This window comes from Heterocephalus glaber, unplaced genomic scaffold (assembly GCF_053883595.1).
Source record: "Heterocephalus glaber isolate CG9 unplaced genomic scaffold, H.glaber_assembly_v1.0 deba00001195, whole genome shotgun sequence".
Taxonomy (NCBI): domain Eukaryota; kingdom Metazoa; phylum Chordata; class Mammalia; order Rodentia; family Bathyergidae; genus Heterocephalus; species Heterocephalus glaber.
The window spans coordinates 276,125-299,125 of NW_028258212.1; the positions used below are offsets into that span (position 1 = coordinate 276,125).

General features: G+C 43.8%; 1 long non-coding RNA gene across 3 annotated transcripts in view; it reads right to left on the minus strand.

The window, feature by feature from the left end:
- The window catches only part of LOC101707140 (uncharacterized), a 73,478-nt gene extending 50,876 nt beyond the window's left edge, over window positions 1-22,602 (minus strand). The window contains exons 1-2 of one of the 3 annotated variants that reach the window (XR_015451130.1): window positions 22,170-22,602; window positions 17,560-17,703 (exon numbers count right to left, since the gene is read on the minus strand). This is a non-coding gene — a long non-coding RNA (uncharacterized LOC101707140). The remainder of the gene's footprint in view (window positions 1-17,559; window positions 17,704-22,169) is intronic. The other 2 variants (XR_015451129.1, XR_015451128.1) reach the window with 2 other exon arrangements.
- Window positions 22,603-23,001: the final 399 nt, after the last annotated feature.

Here is a 23,001-nt window from a genome sequence, read left to right on the forward strand (position 1 = left end):
AATAAGGCCGTCAAAGCTACAGTACTTTTCTTTTTTGCTGTGATTATTTCAGTCACCACCATTTCTTTGTGGTTTTTTCCTCGAATTTTCATCTCTTTTCTTAGCTCACCCACCTGTTCTAGATGCTTGCTGCTTTATCCATCTCAGCACAGCCATCAGAGTTGTTCCAAATCTCTGGCCTGATAATTCCAATATTCCCGCCACACCTAACTCTGGGCCCAGTGTTTATCTGTCCCTCCAGACTGTGTTTGGCTTGGTACAGTGTCCTTCTGTTTGTCCTTGGCAGATGGACACGCTGTGCTGGGCACCAGGAGCTGTGGAAATAGCCCTAAGGGATGGGGAGATGTACTTGCTGCAGCCCTCTGGGGGTTGATCTTTCTGAGCTGGGCCCGTGGACTGGGCTCCTCACACTTCCTCTCAGTTCTGCCCTCCCCAGTGGTGGAGCATGCTGTCTGGAGTGGGCTGGAACTGGGCACTTTCCTGGAAAACCCAGCGGGCCCAGCTCGGTTTCTCCTGAGGTTGGCTCTGTTGAGAACGGAGGCTCCAGCGTATGTCAGGCTTGTCACTTCCCCTCGGACGCCTGCAGCCTGGGCTTCTTCTCTTGTACTCTTCTATCATCTCTCCAATTTCAGGGGCAACATTTCCTGTGACCTCCCTTCTCTTACATGTCCAAGAACAGTTGTTGATGTTGAGTTTCTTCCATTACTTATTTGTTCTTAGGATGGAGTGGTGACTTCCCAGCCTCTCACAAGCCAGACTGGAATTTCAATTTGAAATGAAAATTTCAGTTTGATTCATGATGCATTTTACTGTAAAATAAAAAAGTGCTTCTTTTCTAATTATTTGCACTGAAGATACCTAGAAATAGTCACCGGGATGTGAAGAACACCACTGTCTGCAGACTGTGATGATCTGTAGAGATCGTCATTTTCAGTGAAATGGAGCCAGGACTTCCTGAGAAAACTATGTTTCTAGACCTGGGACAAGAAATGTACACTATGAATCTGGAGCATCTTGAAACACTAGAAAGCAAGGAAGCTACTGGGATTTCTGAGTTTATGTCCAAAAAACTCAGAACCAACCCAGAGAAGCTCCTGCTGGTCAAACCTTTGAAGGTTTAAGCATCAATAAAAATAATGCTTCCAATAGATTGAAAGATGCCCAAGATATTTAAATTTGTGGTTTCCAAACATTCTAAAGAAGAAAACCCTAACTGATTACCTTTCAAGAGTGCTATGAAATCAATTCCAAATCCTTATTTTTGTAACTCTTGAGAAGTGAAACTTACCTAGCTTTTCTTACATGAACTTCATCTGAAGATACAACAAATTATCAATGGGAAGAAGTTTCTCTGGATAGGAGCATTCTAAATAATAAGCAGAGAGGGGATATTGGAATTAGGATGTCATCATTTAGTAATGGTTAATGAAATCATTGCTCTAAGGGAAAATCCAGAGCTGTGAGCCTCCTGATGGAGTACCTAGAATCACCACAAGGTCAGCATGACAAACAGGACAGACACCGCCGAGTCCCATCCTCAGACCTAGCCATCAACTTAGAGGAAACACGAGTGATACCTTTATTTTAAAGACATTGCTGATCCCAAATTAGCAACATTCACATTATCCTATAATGTCAGATACCTGTATGAAGCTGACCCATTTTCTTTAATAAATTATAAGCAGAGAGAGACTACAGATGGAGACATGGACCAATGGACTTTACTTGAATCTTGAACAAACAAATTGCAAAAACAAAAGAAATCAAAGAACTTGAGCATTGATTGGTTATTTCCTTGTGTTAAGGATGTATTAATCATTTGTATGTTATTGTGGTATTGTGAATATGATATATATATTTTTGCTGAGGGTTGGCTCAGAGCCTCAGGCACACTGAGGATGCACTCTACCATGCATATTTTTAAAGCCATTATCTTTTATACATATATCCTAAATTAGATTTCAGGTTTTTAGATCTGATGTGTACAATTGATTTTAAAGGATCTGGAGGAGGAAGACATGAGTGAGGCTAAGATAAATCAGATCCACCATGAGTTGGTACTTGTTGCTGATGGGTGTTCACTGTTCGGTCTGATTTTCATACTTTTGAAATTTTTCATATTATGATATCGATTAATTAAAAAGTCATTCCAGCTAAGGTGGGCAAAGATATGGATCACAGACTTGGAGAATATATTTGCAACACACAGTTTAAAAAACTCTTAGGAAAATGCCCTAAGTATGTATAGGAATCCATAAAAAGTGGTGTTGGGGTAGAATAACAAAATATTGGAAATCAAACTAAATTTCCATCAGGAGGAAATTGACAGAGAATAATACTTCTACACAATGGAATTCCAACAACAAATGTCAGAGTAGCAGACAGATAATACAAAGGAATAAAAATGGAACAGGAAAATACAAAGTTCCCAACACAAAGGTGGGTTAGGCATGAGCATATTTCCCAGTGGAAGAAAAGCAAGCAGACCCACTCACCACACAACTATTGGCCAGTGAGGGAGCATGGGCACCCTGCTTCCTGCTTCTTTGTGGAGCACAGCTCTTGTTGGGGCCCATCTCTCCCCCCTTGGTTTCCCTTCCTGTTGTGCTGTCCACTTTGGCCCATAATCATGTAAACTCTGATGTTGTCACTGGACAGAGGCCACAGTGAGTAACTGACCTAGAAAGGACAGTGAGTGACTCAAGACCATGGAGAGGAACATCAGGGGGACCATGGCCCAGGCAGTTGGGCGGTGTTATGGCTTGTATCTAGTTGTCTCCCCAAAGCCTCATCCATGCATAGGTGGGCCTTTTGGGAGGTGGCTGGATCTAGGGTGTGTGACACTGGGATTAAGGATGTGTGGTAACCAAATTTGTTTAGCATAGTTCTGGGTGTGGCTAATGGAAGCCTCACTCTGGGTGCGGGTGGCACCAATCAATAGGCAGGTAGCCTGGATGGAATATAAAGGGAAAGGCAGGCTGGCTGCTGTTGCTGCTTGCTGCCTCTTGCCTGCTCTGCCATGGACTGTTTCTGCTCTGTGATGCCCTTCTGCTGTGCTGCACCCCCCTCCCTTGGAACCAGCCAACTATGGACTGAAACATCTACAGACTATTAGCCAAAATAAACTTTTCCTCCTTTAACTTTGGGTGTCAAGTATTTTGTCCCAGCAAGGAGATAGTAACTAAGACAAGTTCTCCAGTCCTACCACAGCTAGGACCTCAGAGGATGAGAATACCATCGTGGGAGCTGCTTCAGGATCTATTGTGCTGTAGGCAAAGAACTAACAACCACTCTAGAAGAGCTGCCTCTGAGGTGCAGAAATGTCTCCAGACCAGGATGAAAGAGCAGACATGGAAGCACCTTCTCTGTGCTCCATGATGATTGAGGCCAAAGCAAAGCTGTGTTTGCCATGTTGAAAGGGAGGTAGACCTCCTGTGACAGTGGATTTATTATTAGCTCCAGGTGGTTTCACCCTTTTTAAGAGTGATTTTCATCACGTAGGAGTCAGTGAGTGCTGAGTCTGCTGAGAACACTGGGAGCCAGGGAGCAGCTGTGGAGACATCTTCAGGGTGGGTGAACCCTCCCTGCGCTAGAGACAGATGCCTTTCTACCTAGGCAGAGTCATTCCCCATGCAAGGCTTCTCTGGATCACAGTCTTTCTTAGGGGTGATGTTACAGGCTACAAATTGAAACCTTTATGCTGTGACTGGAGAAACCAGGAGCCATGCATATCAGAGATACCAGTGTCCAGCAGGAAGAACAAGAAGTCAAGCTGGCCCAGATCCTCTTGCAAGATGCCCTCAGGGCCACTCTGTGAATGATATGAGTCATTTGAGAATAATTTAACTTTCCAGGTTTGGCTTGTTGTGGACAAGGCTCCTCCTGCACAGCCTTTGCTTATCCTGATATCAGATTGCTCCTCCTCCCTCCAGCACAATCCAGTCATTCAACCAAGGGAGTGGGAGCCACAGCAGCTCTTACAGTCTCCAGCAAGGGGAGCTTTGGCTGGACCTTTGCCGTAGCCGAGGAGTCTCAAAGACACCGGGCAGTGCTGTAAGACAGCAGCATCTGTGGCTACTCCAGAGACCTTCTGGGACTCTGGTGAGGCTGCCATGGAGTGGGTGAGTGCCACCTGGAGAGGATGCTCGAGGGGTTCACCATGACTTACAGGATTTGACGAGGAGAAGGCTGCACAAACCAGAAAGGCTGTGGTTGGGATGGCAGCAAATGTAACCCAGGGTTATGAGTGTGGCACTGGGGATGCTCAGAGGAGGCCTCCCAAGGAACTGAGTCGGAGCTGGGGGAAGGAACATGTGACTAGAGAAGAGGATGTGAAAGGGACCTCGGGAACAGGAGAAGAAGCATCCCTAGGAGAATTCACGGTGTAGGGTTCAGTAGAAGCATTTGCAGCCTTCAATAAGCTGCTGAGAAAGTTGCAAAGCTGGAACCCCACCAGTGAGGTTTCTCATTAGGACGGGGGGACATCCCTGGAGCCTTGTCTACTTGTCTGCAAGTCAGCAGTGAGCAAGGAGAACAACCTAGGCAGAGCCCCATGCACGTGCAGTGAGCAGTAATCCAGTGGAGAGCCAGGGCCTCATCACTGCAGGAGGGGACAGCACCCTCCAGTGGGTGTCACTACCCGGAAGCTTTTGGAGGACAGATGTGGAGGTGTAAGGTGATAATACTGTGATCCTGATTCTGCAAGCTTAGGCCAAAGTGTATGTTTGTGTCTATTTCTAACAATAAAATTGTCAAAGTAAAATATATCAAGTAAAAATACTTTGCCCCACCCTGCAATCTATTTTAAGCTAGGTGTTACAAAGGAGTCAATAAGTTAACCCAATTAAAAGTTGATAAAGTAAAAAAGTTATACTAAGCTAAGTTATTGTGGAAGAAGGAAAAGTGTTTCAATAAATCTCCTGTCTTGGAGTATACACAGAGGCATCCCATGATGTTTGCACACTGACGAGATGGCCCAATAAGGCATTTATCAGAGTGTATCCCTGTCCTTAAACAATGCATGACTACTGTAAAAAAGAAATATGTATCAAATCTCATTTATAATTGAATAAACATTCAATCCACAGCATATGGCCTCCTACAATGTATTATCTCACAAGGCTTTTGATGCCAAGCACCAGTATGGATGTAGGACAGGAAAAATTCAGCAAAATTTAAGAACTGCCTGACCTAGGGCTCAGCAATTCCCTCTCAAGGCTTCAGAGACTCACATATTTCTCCTAAGCATATTTAAAAGATGGTACTTAGCAGAGCTGATTGTAGTAAAAACAAAATGCTACAAAAAAATATCAAACTCCATCAGGAGGAAGAGAATGAAGATTGTCCTGTCCTGCAATCCAGGAAAACCGTGGGCTACAGCAGCCATGTGAGCAAGGACAGCCCGCAGGTGAAAAGCAGAGGGAAAGCAAGTTTGGAAAAGCCAAGCTCCCTGTTTCGGTGAAGTTCAGCTGTGAGGTTAACAATGTGCTATTTAGGGTTATGCACAACCTGCAGTCATAAAGAAAGGCCTGGAGATGATTTCAAAATCATCTGCCTGCAGGCAGAGGTGGACTATGACTGAGAGGAACCGGGATTGCCCCTTAGAGTCCTGCTGCTCATATTGGCTGTTGCACGCATAGATGTCATCCTGTTACTGCTACTCTGGAAACTGCTGGCAGACTTGTCACAGGATCTTTTAGATTTGTGATGTTACTCATAGTAAAACTTTAGAATTAAATGAGAGAGCGGGAGCATTTTACCACACACACAAAGTCCTGGTGAGAAAGCCAAGGTGTGGGGATCCAGCGGGCAATGGTCAGCTTCACCCAAAGGGGCCAGGAGGGGAAGCAGGCCCCCCACAAACTCCCTGGGCACAGGAAAGATGCTGCATGCCTAGCACAGAGGCCAGCGGAGGTTCCCCCAGGGCATGGAGTCTGTTTCACAGCTGATCAGGGATAAGCAGCCCAGGGCCATGAGAAGACCTGCATGTCCAGCATTCTCGCCAGCACCTTGGGGCACCAGCCTAAGCAGGGGTCATCGCAGGCTTCCTGCTGCTGCTCTTGCTGGGGTGGGGGAGGAAATCCTGGATGGAGTGGGCCGGCCATCTACAGAGTGACCCAGTGAAGAGAGGGTGAGGAGGGGTCTGCAGAGGCTCACAGCCTCCTGGAGGTGACAGGAAATCACAAGAAGACTTGGTAAATCCAAGGATAAAACTTCACAGAACACTTTGGTGACAGGGGAGGGTCCCTGGAGGGATTTGCTCCCGAGACACTGGAATAGAGGCAGAAGAGCACAGAAGAGGGAGAAGAATCATTCAGGGATAAGAGGAGAGCTCCTTCCTGAGTCAGCTCCTTTCTGAATGCCCAGGGACAGGGAGTGAGGACAGAGGTACTAGGTCAGGTCTGGGGGGACAGTCACCCTGATGGTCCAGGCTGGTTCTAGAACCCAGAATGGTGAGACTAAGGTCCCGGGGCAGTGCAGGCCAGCACTGTCTGGCACCCTGTCCTCCAGCCTGCAGGCCTAGTGACACATTCGGCACCTTCCTGTACCTTCAGCCCCCCTCCTCCAGTCCCCTGCCAGGGACATAAATCCGACAAGAGGTGGCTGACAGGAGATTGCAGCCCCAATCGTAGGCCAGACTTTGGCAGGTTCCGCACAAAGAGCCATAAAGATCAGAATGTGAAAAAACCTGAATTCCAGTTTCCTGTAAAGGAAATCTGGAGTCACCTGGGGCCCCTACCGACTTCATCTCACTGGTGGGTGGATGGGAGGTGCGGGAGGCTGGCTGCCCTGAGTCTCACCTGTCACCTTACCAGAAGGGGCCGACAGGACGAGGAACCATGTGACCCACATCAGGGCTCCTTGGGCTATGGCTTCAGGAGAGGAGCCCTCCTTCATTGAGACAGTGTTTCTGAATTATTTTTCACTCTGGCGAAACATAATAACATAAACTTGGCTATCTTATCCAACTTTAAGCATATAATTCTGTGTCATTGATTGCATTCCCTGCTTTGCACTACTATCACCACTGTTTCCAAAATATTTCATCAGCCAAAAGCCAGAAGCCCTGCCATACCAATAACTTCTCATCCTCCCCGACCCATTCCCTAGCAACTTCTCATCTACTTCCTGTCTCTGTGAATTTTTCTAGTCTAGATATTTTGTATAAAAGGGATCATACTATATTTGTCCTGTTAGTCTTGACTTGTTCTATCACATAATACTTCAGAGTTCCTCCATTTTTAGTGTGTGTCAGAACTTCATTAAGGTTTTATGGCTGAGTAATATTCCACCAACTCTGCGTGCTACTTTCTGTTTACCTATTTATCTCTTATGGATTCATGGGTTACTTCTACCTTTTAGAAAACTCTGAATAATGCTGCAGAAACAAATGGAACTCAGGTGCCAGTCTGAGTCCATATTTTCAATTCTGTTGAGTGGGGAGCAGTGAAATTCCTAGGTCATAAGGAAATGCTATGTTTCACTTTCTGAGAACCACTAAAATTTCCTGGGGTGGCTTCACCATTTTACAGTCCTGCCACCAGTGTATAGAGTTCCAATGTCTCCAAATTCACTTAATTTTTCTCTCTGGTGTTTTCTACTTTTCTTTTGCTCCCCTTTGGTCTCTTTCTCCTTGCCTTCTTCAGTAGTCATCCTCGCAGTTGTGATGTGACATCTGATTGTGGTTCTGATCTGCATTTCCCTTGACATCGAGTATTATTTTCAGTGGTTTATTGGCTACTTGTGTATCTTCTTTGGAGACCAGTCTGTTCAAGTTCTTTCCATTTTTAAGTCTGGTTGTTTGTTTATGTGTTGATGCGTGGTAGGGTTCTTAGATATTCCAGACATGCATCTCGTATCAGAAGTATAAGTGCAAATCTTTCCTCCTGTCTGTGGGTGGCCTTCTACCCCAGCGATAGTGTCCTTTGACGTATAAAGTTCTTAATTTTAAGGAGGTCCAGCATAACTGTTTTTGCTTTTGTTGATTGTGCTTTTGGAGTCAAATATAAGAAACACTGCCAAATACAACGTCATGAAGAATTTTGCCATGTTTCTTCCAGGACTATTACAGTTTTAGTCTTCACATTTAGTTATTTGATGTATTGTGAGTTAATTTTTCTATGACACAAAGTAAGGTTCCAACTTCACATGTGGATATCCAGATTTCCCAGTACCTTTTCCCCATTGTTGAAAGTCATCAGATGGTGTGTGTGAGGGTTTATCTGAGGACTGTCCCCTCTGTCCCATGATAGATATATATATTTGTATCAGTCTGCGTGCTGGTGCCATGTTTTGATCCTCTTAGCTACCTAATACTTTTGAAATTAGGAAGTGGGAGACTCCTAGTTATATCCTTTTTCAAAGTCATTTGGCTGTTCACAATCTCTGGAGATTCCATATGAAAAAAGGATGGATTTTTTTGTTGTTGTTTAAGAAAAAAATGTCATCGGGGCTTTGACAGGAATTGTGCAGAAGCTGTAGGTTGCTTTGGCTATTGCTGACATCTTAACAATGTTAAGCTTTCCAATCCATGGCCATAAGATATCTTTCCATTTATTTATGTCTTTAATGTCTTTCAACAATATTTTGTAGTTTTCAGCCTATATATTTTTGCCCTCTTTCTTAGATTTATTCTGAAGTATGTTCTGTTGCTACTATAAGTAGAATTCCTTCCTTTAAATTTCTTTGAGGATTGTTGTTAGTGTATAAAACCATTGGGGTTTTTGTTTGTGTGTGCATTTTTGAATCTTACAACATTGCTGCATATGCTTAATTGTAAAAATACTTTTGAGGAAACATTTAGGGTTTTCCATATATAAGATGTCATCTATGAACAAAGTTTACATTTTCCTTGAAAAATTGTATGCATTTATTTATTTTCCTCAACTATTCTGGCTAGGACTTCCAGGATGAGGTTGAATGGAAGTGACAAGAGGATCACCCTGGTCTTGTTCCTGATTTTAGAGAAAAAAACTTTCAGTCTTTCAAGCTGAGTTTGACATTGGTTTTGAGATTTAACTATGTGGCTTTTATTATGTTGAGACAGCTTCCGCCTACTCCAAAATTGCTTTTTTTTATTATAAAAAAGTGTGAAATTTCATTAAACACATTTTTTTCCCTGCATCAATTGAAACTGGGTATTTCCCTCCTTCATTCTGTTAATGTGGTAAGTTATGCTGACTGATTTTTGTGTGTTGAATAATCTTGATATTCCAGGTACCAATCCCACTTGGTGAACCATTCTGTACCATGTTGTTGGATTGTGGTTACTAGTATTTACTTATGGGTGTTCTACATCAGTATTTTAAAGGATATTGGTCTTTACCTTTACTGTGAGGTCTTCCTGGCTTTGTAATCTGAGTAAAGTGGGCCACATAGATTGACTTAATAAATATTTCCTCCTGTTCTACTTTTGGAAGTCCTATGAGAAGAATTGATTTTAATCCTTCAGAAAATATTTGGTATAATTTAACAGTGAAGCCATCTGTTTCCGGACTTTTCTTTTTTTTTTTTTCTTAAATTCTTTTGTTGGTACATTTTAGGTATACAACACAATTACATTTCTCATTGGGAACTTGTACCTTTACGTGATGCATCTTGCTTCTTATTTTTTCCCCATTCCTAGCCCTCCCTTCACGCCCTCCACCCTTCCCTATTTACAAAGACTTTATTTCCATTTTTTCCATTTCTCATCATTTTTTCCTTTCCCTTCTTTCCCTTCCCCTGCCCCTCCCACTACCCCTACCCCTTTGGACCTTTTCTTCCTATTTTACATTATCGATTATTCATTCTAATCATTGGTACATTTTAGGTATACAATAAAATGACATTCATCATTGGAAATTTGCACCTTTACATAGTCTCTCTTGGTTCTTATTTTTCACCCTTGCCCAGCCCTCCCTTCAACCCCTCCAGGCCTCCCTATTTACAAAGATTTTGTTGCTATTTTTCCATTTTCTCATATTAATTCCATTCCCTTCTTTCCTTTCCCCTATCCCTCCCACTTCCTTCCCCTTTGCCCCTTTTCTTCCTATTTCACATTGCCTATTATACATTTTAGTCCTTATTTACACTTTCAGTTTCTCACACCAGAGAAACTATTTGGTATTTATACATGTGTGTCCTATTTATTTCACTTAAGAGTATCGCCTCAATGTGCATCCACTTAGATATAAATGTCTCTAATTTCTCATTTTTTATGGCTGAGTAGTACTCTATTTTATTTAAAAAACCACATTTTCTTTATCCAGTCTCCAGTTGATGGGCATTTGGGCTGTTTCCAAGATTTAGCTATCACAAACTGTGCTGCTATGAACATGGGTGCACATATATCACTGTGGTATGATTCTTTTAATTCTTTGGGGAAGATCCCCAGTAGTGGAATAGCACAGTCAAATGGGACTTCCAGTCCTAGTTCTTTGAGGTATCTCCATACTGATTTCCACAGGGCTTGCACCAGTCTACACTCCCACCAGCAGTGGAGCAGGGTTCCTCTTTCCCCACAGCCCTGCCAGCATTTGTTATTGGTTGATTTCATGATAGCAGCCATTCTTTCTGGAGTGAGGTGGAATCTCAGTGTTGTTTTCATTTGCATCTCTTGAATGACCAGTGATGTTGAACGTTTTTTCATGTATTTATTTGCTATTTCTACTTCTTTGTCTGAGAAATGTCTGTTCGTTTCAGGTGCCCATTTTCAGATTGGGTCTTTAAATGTGGGAGGTCTGATCTTTTTAAGTTCTTTATAGATTTGAGATAGTAGACCTTTGTCTGAGGAAAAGCAGGTGAAGATTTTTTCCCACATTGTGGGTTGTCTCTTCACACTGATGGTGTTTTCTCTTGCTGTGCAGAAGCTTTTTAATAGGAAGAGATCCTGCTTGTTGATTGTTTGTGCTATTTCACAGACAAGTGAGGTTTTGTTCACAAAATCTTTTCCTACACCGATGTCTTCAAGAGTTCTACCTAACCTCTGTTCCAGCCTGTTCAGTATTTCTATTTTAATATTTAGATCTTTAATCCATTTTGATTTTAGTTTAGGGCATGGCAAGAGATATAGGCCTAGTTTTAATCTTTGGCAAGTTGAAACCCAATTTTTCCAGCACCATTTATTAAAGAGGCTATCTTTCTTCTAGTGAGGGTGTTTGGCTCCTTTATCAAAGATGAGATGGCTGAGTGTGTCTGGCCTTGTTTCTGCATCTTCTAATCTGTTCCACTGGTCGTCAGGTCTGTTTCTTTGCCAGTACCATGCTGTTTTTATCACAGTAGTTTGTAGTATAGTTGCAGGTTGGGGATTGTGATACCCCCTGCCATGTCTCTGTTACCTAGCATTGCTTTTGCTGTTCTGGGTCTCTTCCTGTTCCAAATGAATTTTTGGATTGTTTCCTCAAAGTTTCTGGACTTTTCTTTTCTGGTGGTTTTGGTAACTAATTTAATTTCTTTAGTTGTTAACATCGCCTCTGATTTTTTATTTCATCCTGGGTTAGTTTAATTAATTTTGTGTTTCTAGAAGTTTCTCCATTTCCTCTATTGTGACTGTTAATCCTGCTATGTCAGCTTCATTGGATTAGGAAACACTGAGTAATGTGCACTCCTGGGTATGTCTGGGTGGGCCATGGAGGAGTGACCTGAGGTCCCTCACCCTTCCTCTCTGACACTGTCCCCTGCTCTGCTCCCTGACTGCCTCGAGCTAAGCTGCTTGCCTCCACCACACCCTTCTGCCCTGATCTCCTGCCTTGGAGCTGGCTGACTGTAGACTGAATATTGCATCCCCCAAACATGAGCTTCTTTATGTTGAGGATGTTAGGTGTATTGTGTCCAAGCAGCAGAAGAACTGACTAACTTGTTTAGGTTATCTCATTTTCTGATCTACTACTTTATTGTTGACATCCTTCTACTAGATTTGGGTTTAGTTTCCTCTTCTTTTTCTTGTTTTTCAAGGTATAGAGTTAGGATACTGATTTGTCTTCCTTTCCTTTTTTTCCTTCCTTCCTTCTTTCTTTCCTTCCTCTATTTCTTCCTTTTTCCTTCCTCACACCTGCCAGCCATGTGTTCTGCCACTAAGCTACATTCCCAGCCTTGTTCTCTTTTAATAGAGCTATGTACAGCTATAGCTATCCCTCTGAGCACTGAGTTTATGGTGTTCCATAAATTTTGGCGTGTTGTGTTTTCATTTTCATTTGTTTCTAAATATTTTCTAATTTCCTTCATGATGCCTTCATTGGCCTGTAGGTCATTTAATAGTGTGTTGTTTAATTTCTACATATTTGTGACTTTTCCAGTTTTCCTTCTGTTATTTATTTCTAGCTTCATTCCATTGTGGTTGCAGAAAATACTTTGTATGATTTCAGTGTTTTAAAATTTATTAAGGCTAGTTTGCAGCCTAACATAGGATCCATCCTGAAGAGTGTTCCCTGTGTATTTGAGGGAAAAAATGCATGTTTTCGTGTAATCAAGCAGAGGGCTTTCTGTGAGTCTGTGAGTGTTAAGTGGTCTCTACGGTCAGATGCATCCTTTCTCTGGTCCTTGACCTTCTGTCCTGCTTGTTGCTGAAAGTGGGCATTGACATCTCCAGCTCCTATTACACAACCATTGCTTGTTTCGGTTCCTTTGGTGGTAGCTTCATGTATTGGAGAGCGCTGATGCTTTCTATGTCTGCAGCTTTTTACATCTTTGTGAATCAACTCCTTTGTCATGTGTAACGCTTTTCTTTGTCTCTTGCAACCTTTTTGGACTTACAGTCTATCTTGGTGGGCAACCCTCTTGGGTTGCTCATTTGTTTGAGATATTATTTTCTAGCATTTCACTTTAACCTGTTTGTATCTTTGTGTCAAAAATGAGTTTTTATGGACAGCAAATATTCGTTTCACTTTTTAAAAACCTGCTCTGCTAATCTCTTTTTTTCGGTTGGAGACTTTAATCATTCTTGTTTGCTAGCACAGAAGAGCTGGCTTCTGTACACTTGTACTTGTTTTGATTTTCAGTCTCTCCTGCCTCAGTTTGCTGTAATTAGTTCTGTGATAAACGGGGTGCTGGGTTTTGCCTTGTCTTGTGCAGGACCTGTAGACATTTAATTTTTTGTTACCATTGGGATGACCTTTAACACCCTTAACTGATAACATTCTACTTCGGGGTGTTGCCAACCTACCTTCCAACCTATGAAAGCTCTGTCATCCACCTCCCTGTCCTCTCTTTTCATGTTCTTGTTGTAAATTATATGTTTATACAATGTGTGTCCCATAACATAGATTTATATCTCTGTGCAATTGTATTTACAACTGGTAGAAAGAAATACAAAGCTTTACAGAACCATTCAAATAACAATAACAATAATGATGATAATAATAATAATAAAATGGCGGCAGCAGCATCTCTATTTGCAGCTCCCTTGCTGAGATCTCCATTTCTCCCCCAGCTTTGGGTTCCTGTCCAATGCCCTTTGCCTCAGCCAGATGGAGGCCCCGCCAGTGACACCTGTAATGCTGTCCCGTGGTCAGAAACTCCCTCAGCTTTGGGCAATCCTGGGTGGCTTAACTGCTCCCTCATTGACATGCTGGGGATGGAGGAGAGACCGGCAAACCTCACAGGACCACCCCTCGTGTTCTGTTCTCAGGCCACACCCTCCCCTGTGAACTTCTGACTAGTTTCCAGGGTGAGTGCCCGCTTATTTTCCATGCACTACAGGGAAAGGAGGAGCAGGAGCTACCCACTCTTTCACTCTGCTGTGGTGACTCAGTAGGAGAGTGGATTTCAGTCAGATATTTGATTTGCTTGTATGCAGGTTCTGTGTTATTTTTTGTTGTTGTTTTCTTTTTTGTTTGTATGTTGTGGGTACCAGTTTGAACCAGAGGCTTCCCACGGAGCTATGTCCCCAGCTTTTTTTTATATTCTCATTTTGTGACAGGGTCTCCCTGAGTCACTGCCTTGCCCAGGCTAGGTCCAAGCTTTCAGTCCTCCTGCCTCAGCCTCCCGGACTGCAGGGATCACCAGCTTGCATCACCACCCCTTGGTCTCCGCACATTTATAACCTTTTGAATCTAAGGAAATTAGTTCCTAGTATTTCGCTTACTTCTCCTGTACTTGGAAGTTTCACAAAAATTTGATATTATCTGGTATTCAATGCCACCACATGAAAAATAATTTCCATGTCAAGATTTCACTTTTGACTTAAGACACAGCCTTTGAGAACAGAGAAGGATTTCTGCGTTTCCAAACCGGGCCACCCCTGCCCCAGCACCCTTACCTGCTGTCCTTTCATCTCTACCGCTTTCTGGGGGTGCTTTGTGTGACCCTAAATGTGCCAGCTCACTTGGGAATCACTTTCTAGATATAACGTCCCTTCATCTTAAAGGGTCAGTTCCCCCTGTGAAATGTATGGGCTAATTAATTCCATATTTATCATATTTTTATTCTTCATATACAGTATGTGGCACCAGCTTGCAAGGATCATGGCTAATTCTCTCCTCTCAGGACACCAAGTGGCTGCATGGTTCAAAGCCACAGGAAGCCAGCTCTGACTGGGGCTCCTCGTTGCCAAGAAAGACACGGTTCAGAGTCAAAGAACAATAATCCAAACATTTTTAAATAAATGAAACTTAACCTGAACAATACTCTTTCTACAAAGACTCCTACTAAAACCAAATTATAGATTGTCCCATCTCTGCCATGTTTAAAATCATGTCTTTGGAAGGCACCTATTCCCTCAAATTCCATTTCTTCCCCAAATCATTCCCTCTTAAAATGTCTCTCTGAGACCCAGACTAAAGCACTATCAAATCAATACCAACTCTTCACTCTCTGGTTTGTATTAATCTCTCCAGAAAAGTCTCTTTCAATGAATTCTGCCCTATGGTCCCCAGGGGCCCAGTGGGAAGCCACCTCCCTGGAAGTCAGAACAAGGAGGCAGTAGGCAGGTGTCACCACACATCCTCCAGTAGTGTTTGTCCCGTGCACAGTCCTGGCCCTGCTCCTGAACCTGCCGTGTGTGCCTGGCATTTTTGGAGTCTGTAGACCTGTCTTCCAGGGACAGTCTAGAAGCTGGTCATGTGTATGCAATGCTCAGGAGTCACACTCTAGCAGCAGAGCTCTCTGTTCCTGTATCCTTTGCTGTTTCTGAGAGTTGCGCAGCAGTTCCTTCCTCCAACAAAGAATACCTGTATCTTCAGGGTCCACTCTTTGTTTGTTTGTGCTGGACAAGAGGTCCACCTCTGAGCTACATCCCAGACCCATATAAAACCTCATTCTTTGCCAGAATGCAGGCAGAGAAGCTCCTGCGCTTGTCCTTCAAAGGCTGCTGTGTTGCACAACCATCCTTCAGTTCTCGAGCTGTCAGTGCTTTGAGTTTCAGCAACAGGAAACTGAGTTCTCTTCCAGATACTTCCTGGGAGGCTTCTGGAATAGCCTGGACACAGAATTTAAGAGCACTGGATAAAAATGGCACTGGGAGGATGAATCTGTGGAGCTGGGTTTGCACTCTCCTACCTGCTCTTAGGGACCCCACCACACAAGGTCCCCCATTATTTCCAGAATGACACCACTTTTACCATGAAAATGCACCCTTTCCTTTATAAATTCCTAGATCCATACTGCAGGGGAGAGGACTCTCCTTCTCCTTTCTCACTACTTTTTAACCCAGGTGTGAGCCCAGCAGCCATGTCTCTATTGTCATGGGCGGTGGCTGGGACAGAGACTAGAAACAGTGGGCACACGTCACTGTCCTGGCCCCACAGCCTTCCACAGGGTACAGTGCCCTGTGCTACATGGTAGCCCGCAACCTGGGGGCTGCCAAGAAGGGACCCAAGGGCTGAGCGCTATAGACAACTGCACTGAAGTATTTCCTCAGGCTTCTTTCTCTCACTACCTCCTCATCTGCAAAAGGTGAAAACAACTCCCAGGCCCACTTACATCACAGCCCACCCCTGGGATGGAGATCCCACTCAGTCAGAGAAGAGCAAGATCCCTACATCCCTGTGGAACCCAAATCCCACCTTTTCCTGAAGCTCAGGTTCCACACTGGGAGAGGCAGACTGAGAAGGTCATAGCTACAACTCAAACCCTGCCTGAAAACAGGAATTCACCAGGGAGAGGGGACCCCTTGCTTGCTCCTGTTCCAAGCACCAATGTAGAGATTTGTTCTGGGGGTGAGGGAGTGGGAAGGACACATTAGATCAGAGATCTCAGCCTTCTTCAAAGCAGCTGAGTGCGGAAACTAAATGGAGATTATTAGCTCCATAGAGGAACAAGTTGAGCCAGGCATCAGCCAGTTTATCAGGGAAACCAAGGAGAGGGGTGGGTAAAAAAAAGCCCCAAGTCACAAGAGACCTCAATGATTACTGCTGTAAAGGAGCCCAGAATAAGTGGATCATTTGTACCCTGTAGCATTGGTGAAAACAATAGAGAAGTAAGCCCGTGACTTGTGAAAGCCAACAGCTGAGTGTGGTGTTTACAGAGGCATAAGGCTTAACAGACAGAATGGGGAACATAAGAGAGGGCCCCAGTTGGTCTCCATCATCCCCAAGTGCCCATGTGTATCCTGATTCCACCAGGAACAACCTCAGAGGTGTCACACAGGGAAGAGGATGGACCTGTCCACAGATAAGCAACAAGGACACAGATGAGAAGGGAGATGTCAATATCTGGGTGGCACCAATGTCAGTTAAAGAAGAAATGATGGTTTACTGCACAAAGTAGACAAGTATGGGACACTTTTCAACCCATTCTATGAGGCATTGTCACCCTGATACCAAATACCAACCTGTCCTGAAACACAGGTTCCACATTGGGAGAAGCAAACTGAGAAGGTCATAGCTCCACCCAAGGCCTGTCTGGAAAACAGGAGTCCACCAGGGAGAGAGGACATCACAAGATATTACAAGAAAAGAATATTACAGGCCAACATACCAATTCCATCATGAACAAAGTACAAAAACTCCTGAAAGATAATAGCAAACAAAATCTAAGAACATATGCAAGGTTGAACACCATGATCAAGGAGGATTGGTCAAGAAGGCAGGTGGGAGTCATATCTAAAAATTAATATGAACCCTTTTAGGAGGATGGAAGAAGAAACCTACAAGACTCTCTCAACAGACACAAATGGAAAAGCATTTGGCAATATTAAAATCTCATTCATGATTAAAACTCAAAACAAACTTGTAATGGAAGAAAGCTTTCTCGACCTAATAAAAGGTATCTATGAAAAAAAAAGAAAGAAAATATTATTTTTTCTTTTTTAACTTTTTTGCATTTGGATTGAACCCAAGATCTTTGCATTGAGCCACACATGCACAGCCCTTTATTTTTTTTTATTTTGAGACAGGTTCTTGCTAAGTTGTCCACGCTAGGCTTGAACTTGAAATTCTCCTGCCTTAGTCTCCCAGAGTACTCAAATTACACATGTTTGCCACCACACTTGGCTGAAAATATTATTCTTAATTCTGAAAGACTAAAAGTTTTCCCTCTGATATCAGGCATTAGGAAAGGATGGCTGCTCTCATCACTTTTATTCCACATTGCACTAAGATATAAGAGTTGGCAATTACACAAGAGAAAGCAGAAGATACTCACTTTGGAGGAGAAGGGGTAAAATTGTTCTCATTACCAGAAGACATGTTCCTTCTTACACAGAGAAAATCCCAAGGAATTCATCAAGAAACCAACTTGCCTCAATTTCTGACCAGATTGCAGTTGTCCATCCTTCACATGATTTGCCTAACAAAAGAAAGAGTAGACATTATGGGGAAAGTAATATAAATTTGGTCTTGAAAATTATCTTCTATAAATGCTTTAATATTTTAAAGGAGACAAGTTAATAGGATAAAATATATGACTGATAATCCTAACAAAAATCAGATAACAGAAAAAGATCTGGTTATCATTCAGATGTTGGAATTAGACACAGGTTCTAAAGTAGCTATTATAAATATACAAGAAAAATAAAAGAGTTGAGGAAAGATGAGAGCTTTAGAAATCATTATAATACCTTATAGAGCCAAATTATCATGATAGAAATGTAAAGCATAATATCTTAGCTTAAGGATTTATTGGGTCCCCACAAGAGCAGACTGGACAGAGTAGAAGACAGAAAATGTGAGCTCGAAGAAACTGAAAAATCAACACTGAAACTCAAAAGGACACATCCAAAGTGAAAGAAGAAAAGAGAGAAAGGAGAAAAAAATTGGAAATAAAGGACAGAATATAAAAGATAACAGCAAATCTTCCTGTTGATCTCATGTATGTTTAACTGAGCTTTGGAAGGAAAGGAGAAAAAGAAGAGGTGCTTCCACTGAAATTTCAAAATCTTATGCAAGATACCAAACTACAGATTCAAGAGACTGAACAAGTTTAGGCGGGCAAAAAATAAAAGAAAAGGGAAAGAAGGGAAGGGAAGGGAAGGAAAGGAAAGGAAAGGAAAGGAAATCGAGGCAAATCATGCTCCAACTTCTGATTCCACAGATACAGGAGAAATAAATGGCCATCGAGAAGAACACTCACTACCTACAGAGGAAATCACACGTCAGTAGTAAGATTTTGTGTTGCCTATTCAAGGAAACATATGTAAGTCAAAAACCAGTGGAACAGCATCTTTGAAAGAAGGCAGGTGGTGCTGCTAAGCAGGGAGTTTATGCTCAGTGAAAATGTGTTCCAAAAGGAGTTGTAGATAAAGATATTTCTATATGAACAAACCCTGGAAAGATATTTTACACATGAAATCTGTACTTGGTGAAATATTGAAGGAAAATCATTCTGGAGAAAAGTAATCCCAGACAAAAGCTGCTAAAAGGACTAGCTACAGACATAGTAAAGGTACATAAATATGAAAGAATATTGGCTAGTTAAGATAATGCTAAATAGAAATATCTTGTGGGTTTGATAACATTTGTAAAGTAAAATACATGACGAGAATAGCATAAAAGGTCAAGGGGAAAATACACAAATAATAGTTGTGAAATTTTGCATTCATTTTCACAGAGTAAATGTATCAAAGTAGATTGTAATTTAAGGATGAATATTGAAGTATTCATGATAGTCACTAAAAGAATAATACCACAAATATGTAACTATAGTACTGCTAACAGAGATAAAATAAAATACTAAGTTAAAAAACCATGATTAATCTAAAAGAAGAATGGAAACGCTGGGGTCGGGGATTTAGCTCAGTGGTTTTGCCACCTGCTGCACAAGCACAAGGACCAGAGTTCGATCCCAGGTACCAAAAAAAAAAAAGAAGAAGAAGAAGAATGGAAAGTAATGTCAAAGGCAAAAGTATGGATGTAATAATTAAAACACATCCTATGAGGAAAGACCAAATCCATTTGTATAGATGATAACATTAAATGTAACTGATCTAAGCATTTTGTGTAAAAGGCTGAGACTGTCAGACTGGGAAACACAAGACCCAAATATATGCTTTTATAGGAGTCTGTAAGAAATAGACAAGTAGGAAGTAGAAAGTAGACAAGTAGAAAGCTCATGAGAAATTATGGCACATATCAATTAAAAGACTTATACAAGAATATCCCCAGCAGCTTTGTAGACATAACAGCCCAAACATGGAGACTGCAACTCGGGAATGGCTGCCACAGAAGTTTTGTATCAGGCAAATGGAGCTAGGCACCACAGTCCCTCCCTGTGTGATCCTACTACATGGTGCTAACAACAGACATGGCAAATAAGTGGTGACTGACGCTGGAGTAAGTGTCATCTGTGAAAGAAATATATGGACTGGGACGTCCCAAGGAGACTCTGTGGGTGCACAAGTGTCCTGCATTTTGGTCAGGAAGTGGTGATCTGAATATAAATGTGACTTTACTGGTCTGTACCCGTTAGATGTGTGCCCTCTGGCCTTGAAATAAATGCAGGCTTCTCCTCACCGAAGGAGAAAAGCAGAGGCAAACACATGGCTAAGGCCAAGGTGCTTAATTGGGTGCTGACCTCCTATTGTTAGAATTTTAGATTATTTCCATTTTTCACTATAATAAATAACATTTTAGAGAGAAAATGATATGATACCATATTTACAACCTTACCAAATAAGAATAAATACTTTTCCATATAATAGTAACAAAGGCAGACAGAATGAACATAAATGATGAAAAAAATTCACAGAATCACAGAATGACTCAGTGGCAAAACTAGGGAGAGATTTTGAAAAGTTAGACATTCCTCCCTCCTAGGAAGGTAAACAAGGGGAGGCAGCGGTCATGCACACACATTACTTTTAAAGTGACTGATGAAATGACGGACTCTAAGAGTGATGTATGAAATGTCAAGTACACACATGCATTGATTGTAACATATTTCCCTGGTTCTGTGTGTACAAGGCCAGTGCACACTAATGCTGTGGTCACTGCATCCAGTTGTTCAACATCTCTAGTTCTTCATCCATAGAGCAGAGAAGGGGAGGGTGGTTGTAGAAAGCGCCCTCCTTCCCTTCCTAATAACCCAGTTCCTCTGCTTACCTGCCACTGTCCAACTCTGCCACACTGCTTTCACCACTTCCTGCTGATTCTCTCCAGAGAGAGCTTTAAATGTCCAGATCCATGCACACAGGCATAGTGGCAGTAACAAGTCAGCTGCCAGGTTCTGAGATAAAGGGCCAAGGTGACTTGTCCTTGTCATCACTTCCTTCCTGCCCACTTTTAACGCTGTCCCCTGCTGGAATGTGGCCTGAGGTTATTTATGTCTGCTCAACACCCTGTGCAGGAAGAGGCCAGTGAACCAGGGAAAAAGCTCAGCTGTGGGCTGAGCCCATGGCTCTTTGTCAGATGACAGCCAGGCTGATGTGGCAGGATGGCTCCACCATCGCAGAGTCACAGATGGCTGGCGCGGAAGCAGGGAGCCACATGTTACGAGGTGTGGGAGACGGGAGGACATCCCCAGCACATCTGTCCCTCAGTGAGCGTGCATATCTGCCACCAATTCCCCAGGGCCCTCCCAGGGAGGCCGGTGTGTATGTGCGTGTGTGTGTGCAGATGTGCATGCATGTGTGCATGTGTCTGTGCAGGCTAGAGCTTCCATCCACGAGGACAAAGCAGAGGTGATGGGCAGCCTGGATAAGGCGAAGAGGGGCTGCTGGTAAACGCGCCACCAGGCCTCTCCTCTTTACCTTTCACAAGCAATAAATGTCAAAGAGTTTTGGGAGATGAACTTCTGACCCCTGATTGTGTGGAGCTGACTCCAACTCCAGTCAGAGCTCAGTGCCTCTTCCTGGGAGCCTGCAAGACCTCACCGCATGACTGACTTGGGACAGTGCCTGCTGGGGTGTCACTGTGGATACTGGGGACTGGGACGTGGCTCAGTGACGCAGCATTTGCCCAGCATGCAGGATGCCCTGGGTTCCATCTCTAGAACCACACACACACGCACGCACACAGACTTAGAAAGTAGTCTATGAGAGGCAAAAGGGAATGTCTGTTTATAACAAAATATATTCCTGCTTCACTTGTGTCAGAAGTGCAGCAGTATTTCTATGCCGACGCAGACCAGGGCAGGTACCTGGGAGGTAGCACTGCCTCTGCTGCAGGTCCCCTGGGGTTGGGGTGGTTGGTGACCAGGTGTCCGGCTGCACTACCACCTTCCAGTGGCCAGGCAACTCTGGCACCCACATTCTCCACCAGGAATGAGGACAGGGTGCTGGGGACAGGCTATCCGCTGTGTTCCTGTCACCCCTCGCCTGCCCCTGCGGGGGCTGCAGGGGAGGCAGACCTTCCCGCGGAGCTGACCTCAGGCAGCCCTCCCTGCCTGTGGCCTGAGGCGTGGCTCAGGGCCTGGTTTTGAGAGGTGTGGCCAGGCTGCAGGCATCTCCCAGAGCGCCAAGGCTCCCACTGGTGACCCTTGGTGCCTGAAAGGGGCAACAGAGTCAGAGACATTGCTCTCTGGAGAAGAACTACAAATAAATAGCAGAGCATTAATCCAAGTTTGAAAACAAACAGTCTGCTGCTCTGAGCTGTGGAGTGACAGGTCCTCGGCCACCACCGCAGCTCCCCTCCCCTCCACACTGAACAGGGAGCCTCTCTCTCTGCAAGGTGGCCTCCCTGTTGACCTTGGAGTTGCTCATTCTCTGTCCTGCATCACCTGATCTTTCTCCTCTGGTCCTCTCGGCACATAGTAACCACTCTCTGCCTGCAGCCAGCACTCCCAGGTCCTTGCTCCTCCCCGAAGAAGACAGGGCCTGCCTTTACCCCACCATCACAGCTGTCTCCAATTCTTTGTGCAGCAGAAATAAATGTTGTCATCGGGCACAGAAGGCCTCAAGGAAGCAGGAGGATCCAGCAGGAAGAGGTTCTTCTCCCAAGAAGGCACATCCGCTACTGTGCGCGGGCCGAGCCTCCATAGGGTTTTTCTCTCCTTTCCAGGGTCCTCATTAATCCTTCACAGGGACTGAATGGGTGGCACCTTGAGGGCCCTGGTGTTTATAGAAGGATATTCACACCAGACATTCGTTAGCACTGTCAATGCCTTTCCAATAATGAACAGCAAGGCTCAGCCCACACATCTGGAGCTGATCCCAAATTAACTTTGCTCTGCTCTACCCAGTGAAATACTGGGGCAAAAAAGGCTATATGATAGCAAATCTCAAATTAGCAAGCAGCTGGGAGAACAGGACAGTGGATGGCATTCTAATTGGAGTGCAGGAACCAAAATAAACATCAGGGTCCCCAGTCAGTCTGGTGACCACCCTAGCCCAATAGGAAGGTGGAACCAGTGAGGGGGCAGGAAGAGGCAGGGCTAGGGTGAGAGTGGATCTTGCTCCCATGCCTTGGGCCTCTGTGCTGTCCTACTGGGTCCACACTTCTCTAGCCACTGTTTGCTCACCCTGCCCCCAGCAGCTGGCCATTAAACCACTGGAATGCTGTGAGCAAAGAGTCCAGGGTTTATGCTTATCTACAAAGAGAGAATTACACCAGGAGAAAACCACAGGGAAGGGAAGGGAATGGCCTGGGGAGGAGGACAGCTCAGCTACCCTGGCCACCTCCTCCGCACCTCCTTGGAGACACAGGGCAGCGG